Below are 19377 nucleotides of genomic sequence, written 5' to 3' on the forward strand. Positions count from 1 at the left end.
AGAATTTGTGAGAAAAGTCAAAATTCAGCTTATAACATTCTTTCTCCATAAATGACTAAGGGACACCAATTTTTTCTTTGTGATATGACTTAGACTAAGAACTGTGATCTTGGACCAGCCTTAGCTTCCTTGGGCACCCTGGCTTCTGTCTATGACTTGCTATGCTTTGTCATTGAAAGGTCCTGGCTGACTTTGGTCAAGTCACCCACCCTTGCTGGCTTCACTTTGCCTCTTCTGTACCATGAGTCCAGATAGGATGATCTCTTAAGCATTTCCATCTGCCTTCTCATTGTTCTAAGTCTCCACTTTGAATTTATATTTCCAATTAAGTGAGTGATCTGTGAATGATTCAGAAGGAAGGTCCTAAAGAAGTGGTTCTAACCCTGCCCTGCCCTATCCCCCAGAAGGTATCACTCCACTTGCCTCCTTTACACAGAATACCCGGACGGTTTGCTTACTTGCATGTTTCCTTCCCTGCCTTCCTCTTGTGCCTTCCTTTACAATTATCTTTTCCCCCCAGCCCCCACACCCAATTGTAGCAATCTCTCATTTGCTGGGTAAATGTCTCTACAGCACCTCTGGGTAGGAAGCATAACAAGACCCCAGTTTCTGACCATCAGAAAAGAGAAAGTTAGTGACCAAAGGCGGAAATGCAAGAAAGAAAGTTCAAAGGAAAAGGAGATCACATAGTAAAGATTTCCTGGGGAAACAAACAGAAGGCGGAGGAAAGGGGTCAAAGAAGCTGACAGAAATAGCCTCAGGACATTTGCACATGAAAGGCTCTTGAAGCCTATCTGTGCTGCTCAGTCCCAGATTTCCTAAGAGGTAAGTCTGGGAAAATTGAGAGGCTTCTAAAACCAGATTTCAAAGCATCTCTCACTCCCTTCCTCCAAGAAACGAGCCTCTAGGCCTCCATACACAGAAACACTTTCCACAAGGTTTTGCCTTTTGGGGTTCAGAAGGGAAACGAGATACAATAGGCCATTTGGAAGGGAAGGATAGCAGGAAAAAGGGGGACAGCTAGTGGAATAATAACCACTCATCATAAATTAATATTGAGCCCTAAACATGCAAACCTGCATTTAGAGCACAAAACGATTAGTTTCCGCCTAGACCGATTCTTTACAAATATTGAAGTTGGTTGGACAGAAAAGAAACAAATCCTCATTTTCATATTTGCAGGAAATATCTGAGTTTTAGCTTGGGAGGCAATGGGGTGCTCAAGGGCAGGAAACGATGTCTTGAACAATTAAGGTGCCTGCTCCTGCCCTTCAAGGAAGCAGACTGCCTTCCCATCCACCCTGAAGCTATCACTGGGGAGTCTACCCACTGTGTTCACTTCTGCAAACTTCCCTGACAGAAGAAAGGGAGACTTTCAGCTGGACGCTGCTCCCTGGCTCTTCGGAGCAGGTTCTTTACACTGTGCTTCTCCACAGCATGGACCACAGATTAATTGCAGGCATCTGACTGGGGAAGAGCTTGCTAAAGATGCCAGGTTCTGGCCCCCACCCCAAACCTCTGACTTTGAATCAGTGTCTAACATTTATTTATTTATGTACTTACTTGTTTATCTGTTTTGTTCACTGCTATATCTTCACTTCCTAGAAAATTATCGATATGGTAGATGGTCAATAATTTCGTACTGAATAAATGAATGAATTCATATATTACATTCAGTTTGCCACAGTGGTTGGGTTTAGGAAACATGACCAGTATGACATAAGAAGATCCAGTTTGAGGGCTCTTGTTGGGAATGAAAGCCATTCTTTTATTGCTGGGATGGATTAAAAAAACGGTGGGGTGATTTTTGCCTGAGAAAAAGGCAACAAAGAGAAAAATGGATCCAGAGATTGAATGAGAAAGACTGGGCCCCGATGACACTAAACTTCTGGAACCAGCTGTGATTTCCTCGGGGGTGAGAGGCAATAAATTCCTTTCTGCTGAAGCTATGCTGACTAGGGTCTTCATCACTCACTGAGACCTGCCAGACTTCCTGGTGCTTCCATGTCAGGATCATACGCCCAGGCTGGGTGACAGCTTTTTCAGAGCAGAGTTGATGTCTTTTCATGTTTCCTGTATCTCTCCTTTTCCAGCTTCCTGTTCTTGGGGGTCATTAATGTAGGGCAGGGCTTACTAGGCATGGTTATGATTGTTATGATTATTGTAAGAAACTTATTTTTGAAAATGACTTGAGAATTTGCAGATCTTTTTGTACTTATTACCTCATTTGATCCTTTCAAGAACCCATAAATCAGCCATGGAAGTATAATCCTCATCCAGTTCATTGATGAGAAAACGGACACTCGAGGAGACTAAGGCTCCAGTCCTGGGGTCAGATGACTCATATGCAGCAGGGTCTGACCTGGTCCTCTAATCACATAGCCTTTGCTTTTTCACTTTGTCTTTATGTCTCCTATTCAAGAAAAAATAATAGACCTAAGATTCAGTGTGTTTTCCCTAATGAATTTATAGACTCGAGCCATAATAGAACACTTGAGATTCACTGGGCCTTGCAAGAATGTTTCTGAGTCCCACTGTTGGATTTTGTAAATGGAGCAAGTCTCCAACAAGATGATACTCAGGCTGTGGGTGCTTGCTGGAGCTTCCAGATACTTTGTGATGAGAAATTAGCTGAATTCACGTCAGTGGCATCTTTGCAGCCCATTTCCTGGTACAGATGGTGTGGGTTGAAACACAAGAGTGGGATGGAAATCCATCCTGGTACCAGTTCAGCAGATAAATGACATATTTTAGAACTTGTGCCCAGACAACATCCCAAGGTACAAGACACCATTTCCCCTTTACCACCACCTAATGCTCACTGTTGAGAAGCCAGTGCTGAATCAACCTAGACACACACACACACACACACACACACTCTCTCTCTCGTTCTCTCATAATTTATTCATTGGGTGTTTTAAAACTGTACCTTTATAAAATGACTATGGATGAAATCATAGAAATAATATGCCAGTAAAAGCAAATATAAATATTATACTAATGAAATTATAGCAAGATATAAAGTTCACCCTAAAAACTCACCTTGTTGAGAAGAGTCAGTTTAAAGATACAAGTCAGAATATAAAGCCTAGTACCTTGTACTTAGGTAAATTAAAATATCCAGAGTCCTTTATGGATTTGACAGTTGCCATTGGAATCATTAATATTGCCATATTTATAGATAAACCTTGGCAGTTATAGCAGTAGTAATCATAATGATGATAAATATGTTATCTGAAATAAACAATGGCTAATACTTTATTGTTGGCCAGGAACTCACTCTCCACGTATCATCTCATTTGATAGAACAGTTCTGATGAAAATGTGCAGCTCATCACAGGCAGTTCAGAAACAATCCCATGCGTTGTCCATCATTGTCCCAAAGCATCAGCTCTCAGAACAAGAACAACTCATTGAGTCCAGCTGGATTATTCTACAGGTGATAACAATAGCCAACATTTGTTAAGCCAGGCCCAGAACTACACATTTTACATTCATTATCTCATTTAATCCTCACCCCCCGTTTACTGGTTAGGAAACTGAGGCTTAGCAATGTTACACCATTTATGATGGTTACTCAACTAGCAAATGAGAGTCAGGCTGTGTGGTTTAAAGGCGGTATCCTTGTGGCTCAAGATATATTACTAATCCAGTCCTACACAACTTCATGTTCTTTCTTACCAGAGCTAAGCTTTGACAAACTTTCTGCCTTGGAGAAAGGGTCCAAAAGAAGACAAATGAAAGAGAACCTATACTAACTAGCCATTTGCCCTTTGGAAAATCAGCATCCTCCAGGCTTGTCTTCTGCAAAACAAGACCCTTAGACTAAATGCTCTCTAAAGAATCATTCAGATCTAACATTTGATAATACCATAAAATATATCATGTGGAGGGGTAGGCCAGTGTGTTGGGAAGGGAAATATTGCTATTAACAAAAAAAAAAAAGGAAGATAGGAATAAGCATAGCTACTTCTGAATTCTAGAGAGGCAACAGAATTCATCCCAGGGGACTCTTAAAATGGATCCTAATAGGTCTTTTGGTTGTTAGCATATTTCTTATAAGAGTATTAAAAGTCTTCTGGTGCCTGTAAGCAAGTGATTTCTGTACTTCAGAATCCTTCTCAACACAGGGCCCCAGGCAGATCAAAGTGGGCTTGCAAGATAAAATGCATTTTATATCCTTCTTACAAAAGAATATCCTGGTTTTTAAAAAAGCATATGCCTTACAGACAGCTCAAGGTTATACTGTAGTGGTAAAATAAATGGTGAATGGGTGAAAGCCTGTTGGACAAGTGCAAGGCCTCCTAAATGCAATTGCCAAGGACAAGGTTAAAATGCATCTGGAAATGAGGTAGTCCAAGCTGTGGTCATTGGTTGGCTCTGACAATGACATTCATAAACTCTCAGTCTTACAGTCTAACACCTCTGGGATAGAAATTGATGTATCCACTTTCAGCCAGGAAAGAAAGAGAGAAGCTTCTTAGGGAGAGTCTACGCTACAGACCATGGGGCTCCCTCCCTCTCTGGGAAGACAGTAGCTACTCTCAGCATGCCAGCTCCCACAAGGCTCACAGACAAAACATCATACAGATGAAAGCCCCCTATCAATCTAGTTTACTTCTCTCTCCTTTGGGAGTGAAGATGAGCTTGTGGGATCATAGCAACAAACTGTAAATAATCGTTGCAGGGACAAATGGATGACAAGAGCATCTGGGTGGGCTCTTGGCTGCTGCTGCATTCCACGTCTGCCTGTTTCAGTCACCACCATGCCTGATTCAGAGACACCTCCTGAAGGGAGTGTGTGCCCTCCTGGATTTCATTCCTGCTGCATTTTGCCTTCCTATTCTTGCCAACTTCTCTTTGTTAAAAGTTGAATGATACAACCATAGCTGAGTGAAAACACAGCTGGCAAATCCAGCTTTCTTCTCAGAACTGGGCACTCCCATAAGGTCCTTTGATTCTCTTGTAAGAAGAGGAAATGGTATCTCCTGAGGCCCCAGCTGGGTGTCAGTCAAATGAATGCATGGAGTGGCCACTGAATGCCAGGCTTAGGGGATGCCAGAGAATCTAAGGGGTGGGAGGGCATGGGTCTTACTTCATGGCCCTAGCAGTCTAGATGGAAAGATGACTGAAATAATAACTAACAATAACAAATGAAAAAATGGTCATGTGCCAAGTGCTATGATGGAGGACAGTGAGCAATGAGAACACCACATAGGGACCAACTGGGTCATAGAACTTTCTATGTGGCAAAAGTTCACATGCACCCACTTCTGTGTGCATATCCACAGAGCTTTGTAGCTGTAGCTACACCCTTAGCATTACTCCCTCTCTGCATCAGTTTCAGGTATTTTCCTAAAAATGCACTCCTAAGTCCAAGGATAAGCCATGTTCTCCAGCTCCTAAAAGCAGCGGTGGCAGCAGTCCATCATGGTGGTCAAGGCAGGACCTGCAACAGGAAGACTATGGTGCTACAGCAGCAGCAGCAATGTGGCTCTAAAGGCAGCGGCCTCTGTGGTGAACTGAACTCCCTGGGTGCATCATTTTACCTTTTTCTCCATGGGCTGAGGAGCAGTAGCAAGTCTCTGCAGTTACTAACCTGTGGTTTCCCTTATCTTTCTCCTTTTGCCATCTAGATTTTTCAATCAATTCTCCAAATAGAATTTTCTCTACTCAAAATGTCTTGTGTGTTTCAGTTTTCCTGACTGGACACTGACTGACACAGGGTGCAAAGATGTCTAAGAGATGGCCCTGCCTTCATGGTCTGCTGAGGACTAGCCCTTGGCCTTCCCGGCAGTAACATGTGAATTCTCTTCTCACTTCTCTGAGAGCGATGGGGTAAAGGAGAAAAACCCCTTCAGTCTCCCCAACTAAATGTGTCCTAGCTTGACTCATTGCTGGAGACTAAGAGCTTTCTCTCACTAAACATGGGTTCCCCAAAGCTTTGTGAATTGCTAGACGTAACTTGAGAAAAATAAAAATGAATGAAAAGCATGTGCTGAAGGAAGCTTAGCCAGGGTAGAAAGAAGTATGAATGACAAAAGCTGGCCTACGGAGAGGACTCAGAAGGTTAAGAGTGAGCAGTAAGTAGGAAGAAACAGAATTCAAGTCGGTCAGGCCACCTCAGCCTGTTGGCCAGACACGGTGTGATAAAGGAGAAATGAGCTTCCAATCTGCTCAGATAGTTGGAATATTTCCGTACAGCCAATTTCAGTCTAAAGCTGGGTTTATATCTGCAACCTCTCTATAACATGGTGGTTAAGGCATGGCTCATGTGTCAAATCACACACTAGCTACATGATTTTGAGCAGGTTGTTATATTTTTTTTTGAGCCTTGATTTTCTCATCTGTTCAACAAAAAAAAGTAGAGTCGGGGAATTTGATGGTCAATTTTAGGTATCAGTTTAGCTGGAGCATGCCATCTAGATGTTTGGCCAAACACATCTGGATGTTGTATGAAGGTAATTTTTTAAATTTGAGGTTAATGTTTAAATCAATTGATTTTGAATAAAGCATATTATCTCCATAAAATGGTGGGTCTTATCAAAACAGTTGAAAGCCTTGAGAAAAAGGCTGACCTCTCTTGAGGAACAGAGTTCTTAGCCCTCAGACTTGAGTGGCTTCATCAACTCTTCCTTGGGTTTCCAGCCTGTCCTGCAGATTTTGAACTTACCAAGCCTTCTTCAATTGCAGAAGCCAATTCCAATTCTTGAAACTAATCTAAGTTAATCTCTCACTCTCTTTCCATCTCTCTCTTTTCTCTCTCTCTCTCCCTTTCTCTTCTCACTGGATAACTACTATAGGGAGTAATCATTTCTACATTACCAAACATGGAAGTTTGACAGCTTCAGAGGCCGTTACTCAGCTTCCTACAACTAGGTTCCCTGGGCTGGGCTGATGCCCTGAGTTTAGAGGCATTTACATTATGCCCTGAGTAACAGCAAAAATCAAAGCCCCACTGATAGGAAGAGAGATTGTACCATGAGCACCCAAGAGAGCCCACTTCAAGACCCAAGGGATGAATGGGGCATGTTTGCTGAAGAGAGACCCCGTAACCCTGCCTAAGACTGACTCCTTGGCTGCCTTCCAGAAGCTTAGCTTGTATCAGAAGAGACCTTGGCTGGGCTCATTTTTCTGGGGGGAATGGGTAGGGGGAGAAATGGTGGAGTCAGCCCCAGCAGAAGTTTATACTGTCCCGGGAATTCATTTGGGAAAAACAGTCTGACTACTAGACCACTTAAAAGGAGGACTCACAGATTCTTTTTTTCCCTAATCTGTGGAACTTTCTGTGCCAACAAAAGCAGCTTAATTTTTTTGAGATAGCAAACTTTTTCTCCCATGTCCAGCTCCACTCTCAAGGAGGAGAAAACCATCTATCTTCATCTATGCTAGAAGGCTGCTCAGTATGAAAACATGGAGGTCTGAAGTGGTTGAGCCTGACAGGCAAGTCCGGTTTCCTTTTGCACAGGGAATTGGGGCAGCAGGCAGGAAAACCCTTGACTTCAGCTCTCTTGCTCTGGTCCTCACTCTGACATCACTGGCCCTGCATTGAACCTGCTCTCCTCTCTGTAGCTGCTCTGCTCTTGGTCTACAGCTTTAGTCTCTCCTTTTCTCCCACAGTCCCTGCTTGTTTAGCCTGGAATGTGTGGAGATGTCAAACCATTACTCTTCAATCTTTACCTCCCTGGTGATTCTTCGGAGAGGTGCCCTGCACAGATGCTGGCAATGCCCAACTCTGTCCCCTCTGCATTTACCACCACTGTAAAAGTAGCCCAACTTCCACCTGCCAATCAGCACCCATGATGCTTTGCCCACAGCCTCGCTTTAACTGCTAGAGCCCCCTCTACACACTGTGCCCACTGGAGCCCACACAGCTCCCTCTGCCCTCAGACAGGATGACCCCAAGGCCTGTGCTCTACGCTGGCTCCCAGTGTTCCTCAGTGCCCACAGTGACCACTTGCCTGATGAGGTGCTTTACTTGCTGCCTTCCCATCTCACTCTTACTGCCCCACTCCTTACCAGTGCTTCTTGCAATCACCTCCTGAAAACTATGGTGGTACCCTCATATCCACAGTTTTGCTCACAAAATTTCAGTTACCCACAACAACCCAGTCCAAAACTATTACATCACTATTCTTGTGCTTTGGGGCCATTCTGAAGTAAAATAAGGAGGACTTGGATACAAGCGATACCATGATAATCTGATACCTGAGAGGGTGTATTAGTCTCTTTTCACATTGCTATAAAAAACTGCCCGTGACTGGGTAATTTATAAAGGAAAGAGGTTTAATTGACTCACAGTTCAGCATGCCTGGGGAGGCCTCAGGAAACTTACAATCATGGCAGAAGGCAAAGGACACCTTCATAAGTCAGCAGGAAGGAGAAGCACTGAGTGAAGGGGTAAGAGCCCCCTTATAAAACCATCAGATCTCATGAGAACTCACTATGAGGAGAACAGCATGGGGAAACAGCTCCCATGATCCAATTACCTCTACCTGGTCTCTCCCTTGACAAGTGGGGATTATGGGGATTACAATTCAATATGAGATTTGGGTGGGGACACAAAGCTAATCATATCGGAAGACAACTAGGTGACTCAAGGTGGGCAGTGCCACAGTGTGGAGTTGCCAGGCACAGGGAGGATTCATGTCCTGGGTGGGAGAGTGGAAGATTTTGTCACACTACTCAGAACTAAGCCCTATGCAAAACTTATGCATTATCTATTTCTGGGATTTTGCATTTACATCACAATGCCTACGTCATTCACCACACTTCACCTCATCACATAGCATTTTATCATCTCACATCATCGTAAGAAGGGTGAATACTGTGCAATAAGATATTTTGAGAGAGAGAAAGACCACATTCATATAACTTTTATTACAGTATATTTTTGTTATTTGTTCTATCTTATTATTAGTTATTATTGTCAATCTCTTACTGTGCCTAATTTATAAATTAAACTTTATCATAGGTATATACATATAGAAAAAAACATAGTGTATATATGCGTAGGATTCTGTACTCTCTGCAGGTTTCACACATCCACCAAAGAACGTATCTCCCATAGATAAGGGAGCTACCATATTTGCACTTGAATTCTTGTGTCAGGGTCTGCTTCTGGGAGAAATGTGAGCTGGACATCCTCCTGTTGTCTCTGGAACTGCCTGTGTTCCCCACACGCCCGTGGGCATGAGCCTTGGAGCAAACTTTCCTATCTACTATTATGGCTTCATACCCTGAAATTTGCTCACTTTGGTAATAGTGGGAGAAGGCAGGTAGGGCCCAGCATTTCCTTGCTGTTAGTTGTCAGCCAAGATCGTTCCCTCCTGTTTGGTTATATCTCATTTTTACAACCTACTTCAGCTTCTCCCACAATGAACACACACAGGTTTCCTTCTAGAAGCTATTCCAAGGTTGGCTTATGGTACTCCTCTAGTTTTTCTTGCTATTTTGCTTGTTTCTCATTTTTTAACCCATCTCTCCTCTCTTTTTAAAAGAGATTGGCTCATGACCTCTGGAACAATTCAACTCATCACATGACCTCCTTTTTGTACTCCCAAGCCTAGTGCAGGGAAATGACTCTTCTAAGGAATCTTCAGTCATCACTGGCCCCCATCGCAACTCTGTCAAATCAGAAACTGGCCTTCCTGAATCAGCCCCTTTCAAAGCTATTATTATTTATCTTTCTGGTCTCCGAATTCTCTCAATCTAGTTGATGTCGTTTGAATGCAGACAGGCTTGAAACTATACCCAGGGTGATTCAGCATCCACTGACTTGCATCCTGTCATTTCCAGCAGTGACAAGACCCCTAAGTTAGCTTTGCCCCAAGGTGAGGTCAACGACCCCAGTAATTATTGCTCCACTTCTGGTTGTCTCTAGCTGTGTGTGGCCATTAATTCCTGACTGATAGTAATGCTTGTTCAGTGTGATTTAAGAAACAAAACCTAATATAAATAACTATTTCTGTTGCTAGTAATTGGATCAAACTTCCCCAATGTTATCCCTAACACAGCCCAACTGTCTGGAGAAACCCTTGATTGTGATTTGGAAGAGAGAGAGGTCAGTGTTCAGCTCTGTCCCTACCATTCCAGGTTTTCCTTTCTGCCTACTCCTTAGGTTTCTAACTGACCAGGAGGTTGGTGGGGTGCAGGGAAGCCATGGAGGCCAGTGCAAGGCTCCTGGGCTTTGAAATCCTGACATCCTATGTTACATCTCAGTTCTACCATATGCTCGGCACGTGACCCCTAAACAAGTTAACCACCACTCTGAGTCTCAGTTTCCCCAATTGTAAAATAGGAATGATAAAATCTACCTGCACATTAAAAGAGATACAGTATGTCTAATTCGTGGGTCAACTATGGAGAAAAGTGTGTTGAAGTATTTCACTATGATGGTGGATTGGTTGATTTCTTCTTGAAGTTCTGATAGTATATACAGAGAACTTAGCACAGAGCAGGCACGGTCGGCCCTAAATAAACACACACACTCACCAGGCAGAAAGCTAAAGTAGAGTGATAGATATCAACATTTTATTTTTCACAGCGATAAAAAAGAATGAAATCATGTCCTTTGCAGCAGCACAGATGCAGCTGGAGGCCATTATCCTAAGCAAATTAACACAGGAACAGAAAACCAAATACCGCATAGTCTCACTTATAAGTGGGAGCTAAACACTGAGTAATCATGGACAGAAAGTTGGCAACAATAGACAGTGGGGACTACTTGAGGGAGGAGCAGGGAGAAGGGAAAGGCAGAAAAACTAACTGCTGGGTACTACGCTCAGTACCAGGGTGGTAGATCATTCGTACTTCAAACCTCAGCATCATGCAATACACCCATGTAACAAATCAGCACATGTACCTCGTGAATCTAAAATAAAAGTTGAAAAAAGTCATATGTGTTATGTTTGAATTCCAGTTTATGTATCTACCAGCTGTGTGAGCTTTGGGAAAAAATACTTAAATGATTACCAGTTCTTTGTTTGTAGAATGGTGGTAAAAATTCTAGCTATATGGTGGACATTCAGTATTTCCTATTTTTTTCTGTATTTCTTTTTATCTGCTTCAAATTTGAGGTAGTTAATAGTGTGGACTCAGTATAGTCAATTAGGGCAAAATGTGTGTGTCATTTGTTGTTGCTTTGTGATTATTTTGCCCCATGTCTTCTAATGTTAAACTTCCCAATTAAAAACAAACAGAAGATGGCAAAGCCTGAGACCATGCTTAGTTAACGAAAGTTAAAATCTAAAGGTCTCACTGTCCTGTGTAGTAATGCCCCAGGTGGGGATAAAGCCACATATAAAAGATGTGAACCTTATCTCCTAAGAGTCAATAAATGTATTTTATTTTGTTAGGAAGCAATTTCCTTCAGGCTTAGGTCAGAATTTCTCTGAAATAAAATGGCAACATATCTCTGCTTTGTCACTGCTCTCAGCAAATCATTAGATCTGTGAAAAATAAATTTCATTTTAACAAAACATCACTCTAGCTCAGAGTCAGCAAACTATATGGCCCGTGGGCTAAATCTAGTCCACTGCCTATTTTTGTGTGGCCCATTTTTTACATTTTAAAATATCCTTTTAGAAAAATTAAAAGAAGAATAATATTTTATGACACATGAAAATGATATGAAATTCACATTTCTGTGTCCATAAATAAAGTTTTATTAGAACTCAGTCACACCTATTCATTTATATATTTTCTTTGACTGCCTGCATGCTACAAGAATCAAATAGTTGCAGCAGAGACCATATGGGCCACAAAGCCTCAAATATTTTCTATCTGGCCCTTTATATGAAAAGTTATCCAGCCTCTGATCTAGATTCTAGATCGATGGTTTATTCAAACTGTGTTAGCTCTTAAAAAAAAAAAAAAAAAAAAAAAACTGCCTCCAAGTTACCTCGAGTTAGTGGTATTTATCATCAGGCTGCAAGTTTCCACAGAAAGCTGGGTCAATCCTAGAGCACAGTGCTGGCATGCAGTAGGCTGCCATCCTCGAGCAGATGCCCCACTGACAGCGACGGAGTCCCAGCCATGCCGCAGGTGCTCCAGCCGCTGACTTACAGATAGCAACCTGTACAGGCACCAAGCAAGAGAAGAAATCTAGAGACCTCAATTAGACTACAAAAATCTCTCTTCAATATCTCAAGCCTTTCAAAAACCAGGTCGGTTTTCATTTCCTTATCTTCCTACTGTTGACAGAGTTCTATCTACCAGGTGCTGTGCTGAACACGTACATCCATTGTCTCCCTGATTCTTCTTAAGAGCTCTTGAGGTCAGTGTGATTATGTCCACTTGATGGCTGAATAATCTGAGACTGAGAGAAATTAAACACCATTGCCTGCTTCGGTTTGTTCCCTCCAAAACTCAAGTAGAAGGTGGATCCTCAGTGTGGCAGGTGGGAGGTGGGGGCGAGTGGAGATGTTTGAATCATGGGGGCAGATTCCTCAGGAATAGATTAGAGCCCTTCTTCTGGGATGAGTGAGTTCTCACTCTCGTGAATGGATTAGTTCCAGAGAGAGCAGGCTGCTAAAAAGAATCTAACTTCTTCTTCTTCCCCTCTCTCCATGTGATCTCTGCACAGACCCGCTCCCCTTCCACTTTTCACCATAAGTTGAAGCAGCCTGAGGCCCTCAGCAGATGCAGCTGCCCAATCGTGAACTTCCCAGGTACCAAAATTAGAAGCCAAATAAATCTTTTGTGTATAAACTACCCAGTATCAAGTATTCTGTTACAGCAACATTATGCCCAAGGTCACCCACCTTAAAAATGTGGATTTGAGGTTTTAAACTGGATTCTTCTGATTTCAAGAGCCCCTGGTTCTACTCATTATACTCTGCTACTTCACATATGATTGATTTTCTAAGAAATGGAAAGCAAAAGCCTGTTCATTTTAAGATAAAGTCTGAGCTCTTGTCTGTTTTTCACTGTATTAAGGCTATGGAGTCGGGTACAAATCTACCACTGTGGAATCTCAGATGCACTTGGTTGATCACACCCAAAAGGTGCAATAACTTGCTTCAATGAAGCTTCATTTCATGACCACCAGTGCACACTCTGTCTCCCGAGATGTACAGTGATTAATTTCTCACACACTTGGGATTTGGAAACTTAAATGTGAAAGTGAGTGACTCAGCAATGCTCCAGTTTGGACTATGTTGTGACTTTTCCCCCAGCGATGCCACCACTATTGTGAAAAGCATCACTAAGACTCAATCTCCCTATAGGAATACAGTCCATTTGGATTGGATAAGAAACACCGTCTAGGATGCAGGGATGTCCTGGATGTTCATTTGTTGCAAACTCCTGTGCTGCGCCCCGAGAACTCAGGAACTTAGCCTGTTCCAGAACATATGGTGGGCCCCAGGAAGAGGCAGAGGGATCTTCCCAATATTCCTTAAGGGATCCGAAAGGAGATATTGAGCTTTATAAAGATTGACTGTTTTCAGGTAGCAACTAAAAGCTAAATTTTGCATCCCTAGGACATCCTGATAAGTCTGTCTTAAAATACTAAAAGGCATCTTTTGGCAGAAATGCTCCAACCAATATTTTTTTTAAGTTTCAAGTGTAAAATATGAGTGGCATATGTATGCTCATTTATATTAATGTTACAAATCTCACCAAACGTGAAAAGATGAAGTATATGACCAGTATTAGCAATGGGCCTAATCTATTTTTAAAAGAAATAGAATGCAATATATGTCAAACACGAATACCAAAACCCTGTAAAATAACTGACTAAATAGTACAAATGGTTACAGGATGCTGATCTATGTCCAGTGACCAATTTGAGGTGCAATCACAGATCACGTTGGGGATAACAGTTTATGTCAGTGAGTCTGCTTTGGGTGTCTGGGAAACAGACCAGGCTGACAGAGGGCAGAGGACTCTGTGGAAGGAAGGCCCAGGGGATCTAGAGTCTGGAAAATCAAGAATGAAAGCATAAATGGCAGAGGAGCACCTCCCATCCTCCTGTCAATGGTAGATGGTAGACTGAGTCATGCATTTCTCTGTTCTATCCTCCCATTCCCTCCCTTTCCCCATCCCTTGTAACAACCTCTCCAAACACTATCAGAATTTGAGTCACCAAAACCATCTTTGTGGATCCTCTTTCTTTGACTTAGAAAGAGATATCGCCAGTCCCCACTTCCTATGATCTGCCGTTTCTTGGTACCATGCTGTCCTAGCACAGCTCCCAGGATTCTGTCCATAGTGGTGCCAGAAAGTGGGCACACTTTGGCCCTTTTGGGTGTGACAAGACATCATCTTTACTGGGAAATCAAGTCAGTTGTAGGGGAAGAAGTTGATTATTTGGGTGATTCTCCTGATTGTATCTGGAATCTCTGGACACAGAGTGAGGCTGGGAAGCCAGGAAGTGATGAGGAGTGATGAGGCATTCTGAGGTGGGGTGGAATGGGGAGACATCTCGTCCAAGCAGTGAGACATGGCATGAAGAAATACACCACCTGTGAGTAGGGAGAGAAAGCCAGATGATTCAATAACAATGCAGCAGAGGGAGAGTCTTCCGTGCTAAGGACAGTGTATGTAGCCGTCTTCAATAACTCCATCCCACTCATCACCCATGCTTTAGCACTTGCTGTATCCCAGCACCGTGCTCAGCAGAGTACATGTAATGAATGCAAAGACAAGTCACGCAGCACATAATAGGCACTTAGCAAATATTTGTTGAATGGAAACGAATGAATGAATATCTAAAGACAGTCTCTGCTCTCAATGTTTTCACACTCGATAGAGGAGACACATGCATGGAAAATTTAGTGCTGAAACAAGAAAGGTGTGAACCAGAAACCATACCAGAGCAAAGGCGTGACTAATTACTTCTATTTGGGTGGGTCAAAGAGGATTGAGTCTGGGTTTTGAAAGAAGAGTAAAAGTTTTCCAGTTGCAACCAATGCAGAGAAAATAGCATATGCAAAAGCACAGGGCTAGTATATGCAAACGTATAAAATAGTATATGCAAAAGTATGATGCACTTGGGGAACTGGAGCTGTTCAATGTGGCTGGAGAGGTAAGTATAGTACTCACGATGAGGGGAGTATCACAACTCAAAAGGCCAGGAATTGGATCACAGAAGGTTTGATGTGTTATCCCAAGAAGTATGAAATACCATCCTGTATGGGATGCATAGATTAGCATCCTTGTAACCATTCACGTTAGTTAGTTATTTGTTCTATAGGGTTTTTGGCAACTTTTATAGTATTTGTGCTTAACATATATTTTATGCTACTTATTTAAAAAAAAAAAAAAAGATTAGGTCATCAGCAAAGCCTGAGTCCTATCCTCTCACTCTCCTCCCCAGACAGCATGAGCTTCACCACTCCCTCCACTTTCTCCACCAACTGCCGGTCCCTGGCCTCTGTTCAGGTGCCCAGCTATGGTACCATGCTGGTCAGCAGGGCCGCCAACATCTATGCAAGCACCGGGGGCTCTGGCTCTCATATCTCCATGTCCCACTCCACCAGCTTCTGGGGCTGCAAGGGGCCCAGAGGCCCAGCCACAGGGATGATGGTAGGGGTTCTGGCAGGAGTAGGAGCCATCCAGAATGAGGAGACCATGCAAAGCCTGAAAACCACCACCCAGCCTCCTACCTGGACAGAGTGAGGAGCCTGGAGACCGAGAACTGGAAGCTGAAGAGCACAATCAGGGAGCACCTGGAGAAGAAGGGACCCCAGGTCAGAAACTGGAACCATTACATCAAGACCATCGAGGACATGAGGGCTCATATCTTCACAAATGCCCATCTTGCTGCTGATGACTTTAGAGTCAAGTATGAGACACAGCTGGCCATGCATCAGTTTGTGGAGAGTGACATACTTGGGCTCCGCAAGGTTGCTGATGACACCAATGTCGCTCGGCTGCAGCTGGAGACAGGGATCGAGGCTCTCAAGGAGGAGCTGCTCTTCACAAAGAAGAACCGTGAAGAGGAAGTAAAAGGCCTATAAGACCAGACTGCCAGCTCTGAGTTGCCCATGGAGATAGATGCCCCCAAATCTCAGGACCTCGCAAAGATCATGGCAGACATCTGGGCCCAATATGATGAGCTGGTTCGGAAGAACTGAGAGAAGCTGGACAAGTGCTGGTCTCAGCAGATCGAGGAGAACACCACAGTGGTCACCACACAGTCCTCTGAGGACGGAGCTGCTGAGATGATGCTCACGGAGCTGAGACGTACAGTCTAGTCCTTGGAGATTGACTGGACTCCATGAGAAATCCGAAGGCCAGCTTGGAGAACAGCCTGAGGGAGATGGAGGCCCACTACACCCTGCAGATGCAGCAGCTCAACAGGATCCTGCTGTACCTGGAGTCAGAGCTGGCACAAACCCGGGCAAAGGGACAGCGCCAGGCCCAGGAGTGCGAGGCCCTGCTGAACATCAAGGTCGAGCTGGAGGCTGAGATCGCCACCTACCGCCACCTGCTGGAAGATGCCAAGGACTTCAATCTTGGTGATGCCCTGGACAGCAGCAATCCATGCAAACCATTCAAAAACCACCACCCGCCAGACAGTGGATGGCAAAGTGGTATCTGCGACCAACCACACCAGAGATCCGAGGCATTAAGCCAGCAGAAGCAGGGGACTCTTTGGGGAGCAGCAGGCCAATAAAAACTCCAGAGGTCAAAAAAAAAAAAAAGATTAAGCCCATTGTTAATATCTGAATATACACTTCACTTTTTAATGTTTGATGAGTTTTTATAACATTAAAATATGCTGCTCATTTTTTACGAATGATTTCATTTTTGAAGAACTATCAATCCAATTGATTGGATTGAGTGGACTATGGTTATTCTCTGGACTAGGAGAAATTGAGTTTAGGCAAAGTCTTCCCATCAGGTTTGGATAGGCACACACTTAGCCAGCCCTATCATTACAGCCTGAAAGAACCTGTCCTGCAGTGTGTTGTGACTAAGGTGTCTATACCCTCTGGGGGTTCCAACGTGGGGGTGTGCTTGGACTCTGGACCCCCCACCCCAGGCAATGTATGGACAGTGGTGGCTGGCACCTGGTGCTGCCATGCTGTTCTTTGCACTGGCTCCAGATTTCTTTTCACATTCAGTCTTGCCTCAAGACACAGGCCAAATGGAAATAAACTGTCGCAGTTGGCCCCTTTCCCAGAGAAATTATATTTAGCCTCCAAAAGCAGCAGGCTTCAAAATGGCATGGTTGTCTCAGCTAAAAATGACCATCCGGAAGGAGCTGGATTATGGAAAGCCATCCAGGGATGAAGAACGGGCCACTTTGAGGCAATGATTATATGCTTCAAAGAGTCCTGTTCTCAAGTCCTCATGGACTGGGCCAAATTAAAACAGATGGGCACATGACATTCAGAAGAAATCGTAAAAAGGGCTTATCTGCAGGGTCCCAGGCCCAGAGCCAAGGCTGACCAGGGTGAATTTCACCCAACTTCACATTTAAGCTCCACAACATAGATAGCATTTACTAAGGCCTTTTAGGACAAAAGACGTGGACAGGCATTATACAAAGGAAATGAAGAAAATGGCAAATGTGTTTTTTAAAGCTCAATCTTTGCAAAGAAACAAAATATAAAATGATACCATTTTTCAAAAATGTTTTAAAAATAAATATAGATAATATTAGCAAAGTTTTGGGAACTAGGTACTCTCATACAATGCTACTGGGGATATAAATTGGTTGAGCTATTTAGAGTTTTGCTTTAGAAAAAGCACTTTGACTATGGGGTGGAGAATGGATTGGAAGGAGTCAAAATTCAAGGCAAGGAGACCACTTAGGAGACAGAACAAAGGCAGAGGGGAGGGTAGCCTGAGCAGGGCAGTGGCAGAGGGGTGGAGGAAGTGAACAAAATTAAGAAGTATGACTCACAAGTCTTGGGAATTGACTGGATTGAGTACCTGGGTTGACAATGGCCATTCACTGCAAGAGGAGACATCATCATCACCATCATCATCAGTGAAAACCTTTATAGACCGCTGAGTGGGGTGAAGCACTGTTTTGAACACTGTAAAAGTGTTAATATGTAGGACAAATACCTAATGCATGCAAGGCTTCAAACCTAGATGACAGGTTGATAGGTGCAACAAACCACCATGGTACTTGCATAACTATGTAGCAAACCTGCATATTCTGCACATGTATCCCAGAACTTAAAGTAAAATAAAATATAAATGAAAGTATTAATGTGTTTGATCCTTACAACAGCCCTATGAGGTAGGTCCATTCTTGTCCCTGCCTGACAGATAAGAAAACTGAGGCACCAGAATTGAAAACTTGCCCAACGTTCATACCTTGACATTATTTTCTTCATCTTTGTTTATGATATTGTTAAAAATAGAAACAACTTCAAAATACCACAATAGTATATTGATTATATAAATGTTGACCCAGTCATATGATGGAATGCATGCTTTAGAAGAATATTTGATAAAAGGAAAAAGATACAGAACATAAGTGAAAAAGTGAGTTATAGAATTCCAGGTGGGGGTGTATATATATGACTCCCATTATCAGAGGGGAAAAGTTCACTTAAAGTAAATCCACTTGAAATATTAAAAAGTATTATGATAAATAAGCAATAAAAGATTTGATTAGGGTTGTGTCTTTAAAAATTAAACTAAACATTATGAAAATTTTTATTTTATCTTACATTTAACACTATGTAGGTTACCATTAAAACTTTGAGTTAATTTTTGGAACCCAGAATGAAAGGAGGATTAGACATGAGCTTTCTGGGAACTATATAGTGACTTTAGTTCCCTGCAAAGTGAATCCTGAGTCAAGGACTTGTGTGCTGCTGGCTGACTCAGTGGGAGATCCAACTAGCAAAGCTGAGGATCCAAGGAGAAGGAGGAGAAAAAGAAATGGAATGCAGGGTGCATTATTATCACGATCACTCCTGGCAACAGCTAGGGTGTAGCCTCACCAGTAACCCCTGAGGAGGGCATAGAATGCCCCTTAGAGTTATCCACCTGGGGATTAACTGGAGAACTACTTCTCCATCAGCTCCTTGCCCACGTTGCTTATGGGTTGTTCCTAGGGTTGCTCCCAGCATTTCTGGGCTGCTTGTGTCTGTTTGGGAAGCAGTGCCGGTGTCTACAGCATCGAGAAGCCCAGGAGGGAAGTGAAGAATGGGAGTCCTGAGTGTAGAAGCCCACAGGGAATTGCCTCCCATCCTGCAGCCTTGACTGTGATGAGAGGAAAGAGCATGAGCACATGAATCTGGCCATCAGAGGAGGATGACTGAAACGTTAGGATGACATCATCGCATTCTCATTTGAATCACAGCGTGGTCATACTGAGGACCTCTGCAAAAGCGTTGCATGGAAGTCTTCATCAGTTTTCACCAAGGCCCCTTGTATCCTTTAATATTCAACTCTTTTAAA

The 19377-nt window shown here is 43.1% G+C and overlaps 1 protein-coding gene and 1 pseudogene across 1 annotated transcript in view; one reads left to right on the plus strand and one right to left on the minus strand.

Annotated features, from left to right (window-relative positions):
- The window catches only part of TSPYL5 (TSPY like 5), a 289007-nt gene that overhangs the window by 180541 nt on the left and 89089 nt on the right, over nt 1-19377 (minus strand). The gene's annotated exons all lie outside the window — the stretch shown is intronic.
- Nucleotides 15328-16580, plus strand: LOC105727813 (keratin, type I cytoskeletal 18-like; annotated as a pseudogene).

This window comes from Aotus nancymaae, unplaced genomic scaffold, assembly GCF_030222135.1.
Source record: "Aotus nancymaae isolate 86718 unplaced genomic scaffold, 86718_ANA_hifiasm-v0.15.2.pri h1tg000036l, whole genome shotgun sequence".
Taxonomy (NCBI): Eukaryota; Metazoa; Chordata; class Mammalia; order Primates; family Aotidae; genus Aotus; species Aotus nancymaae.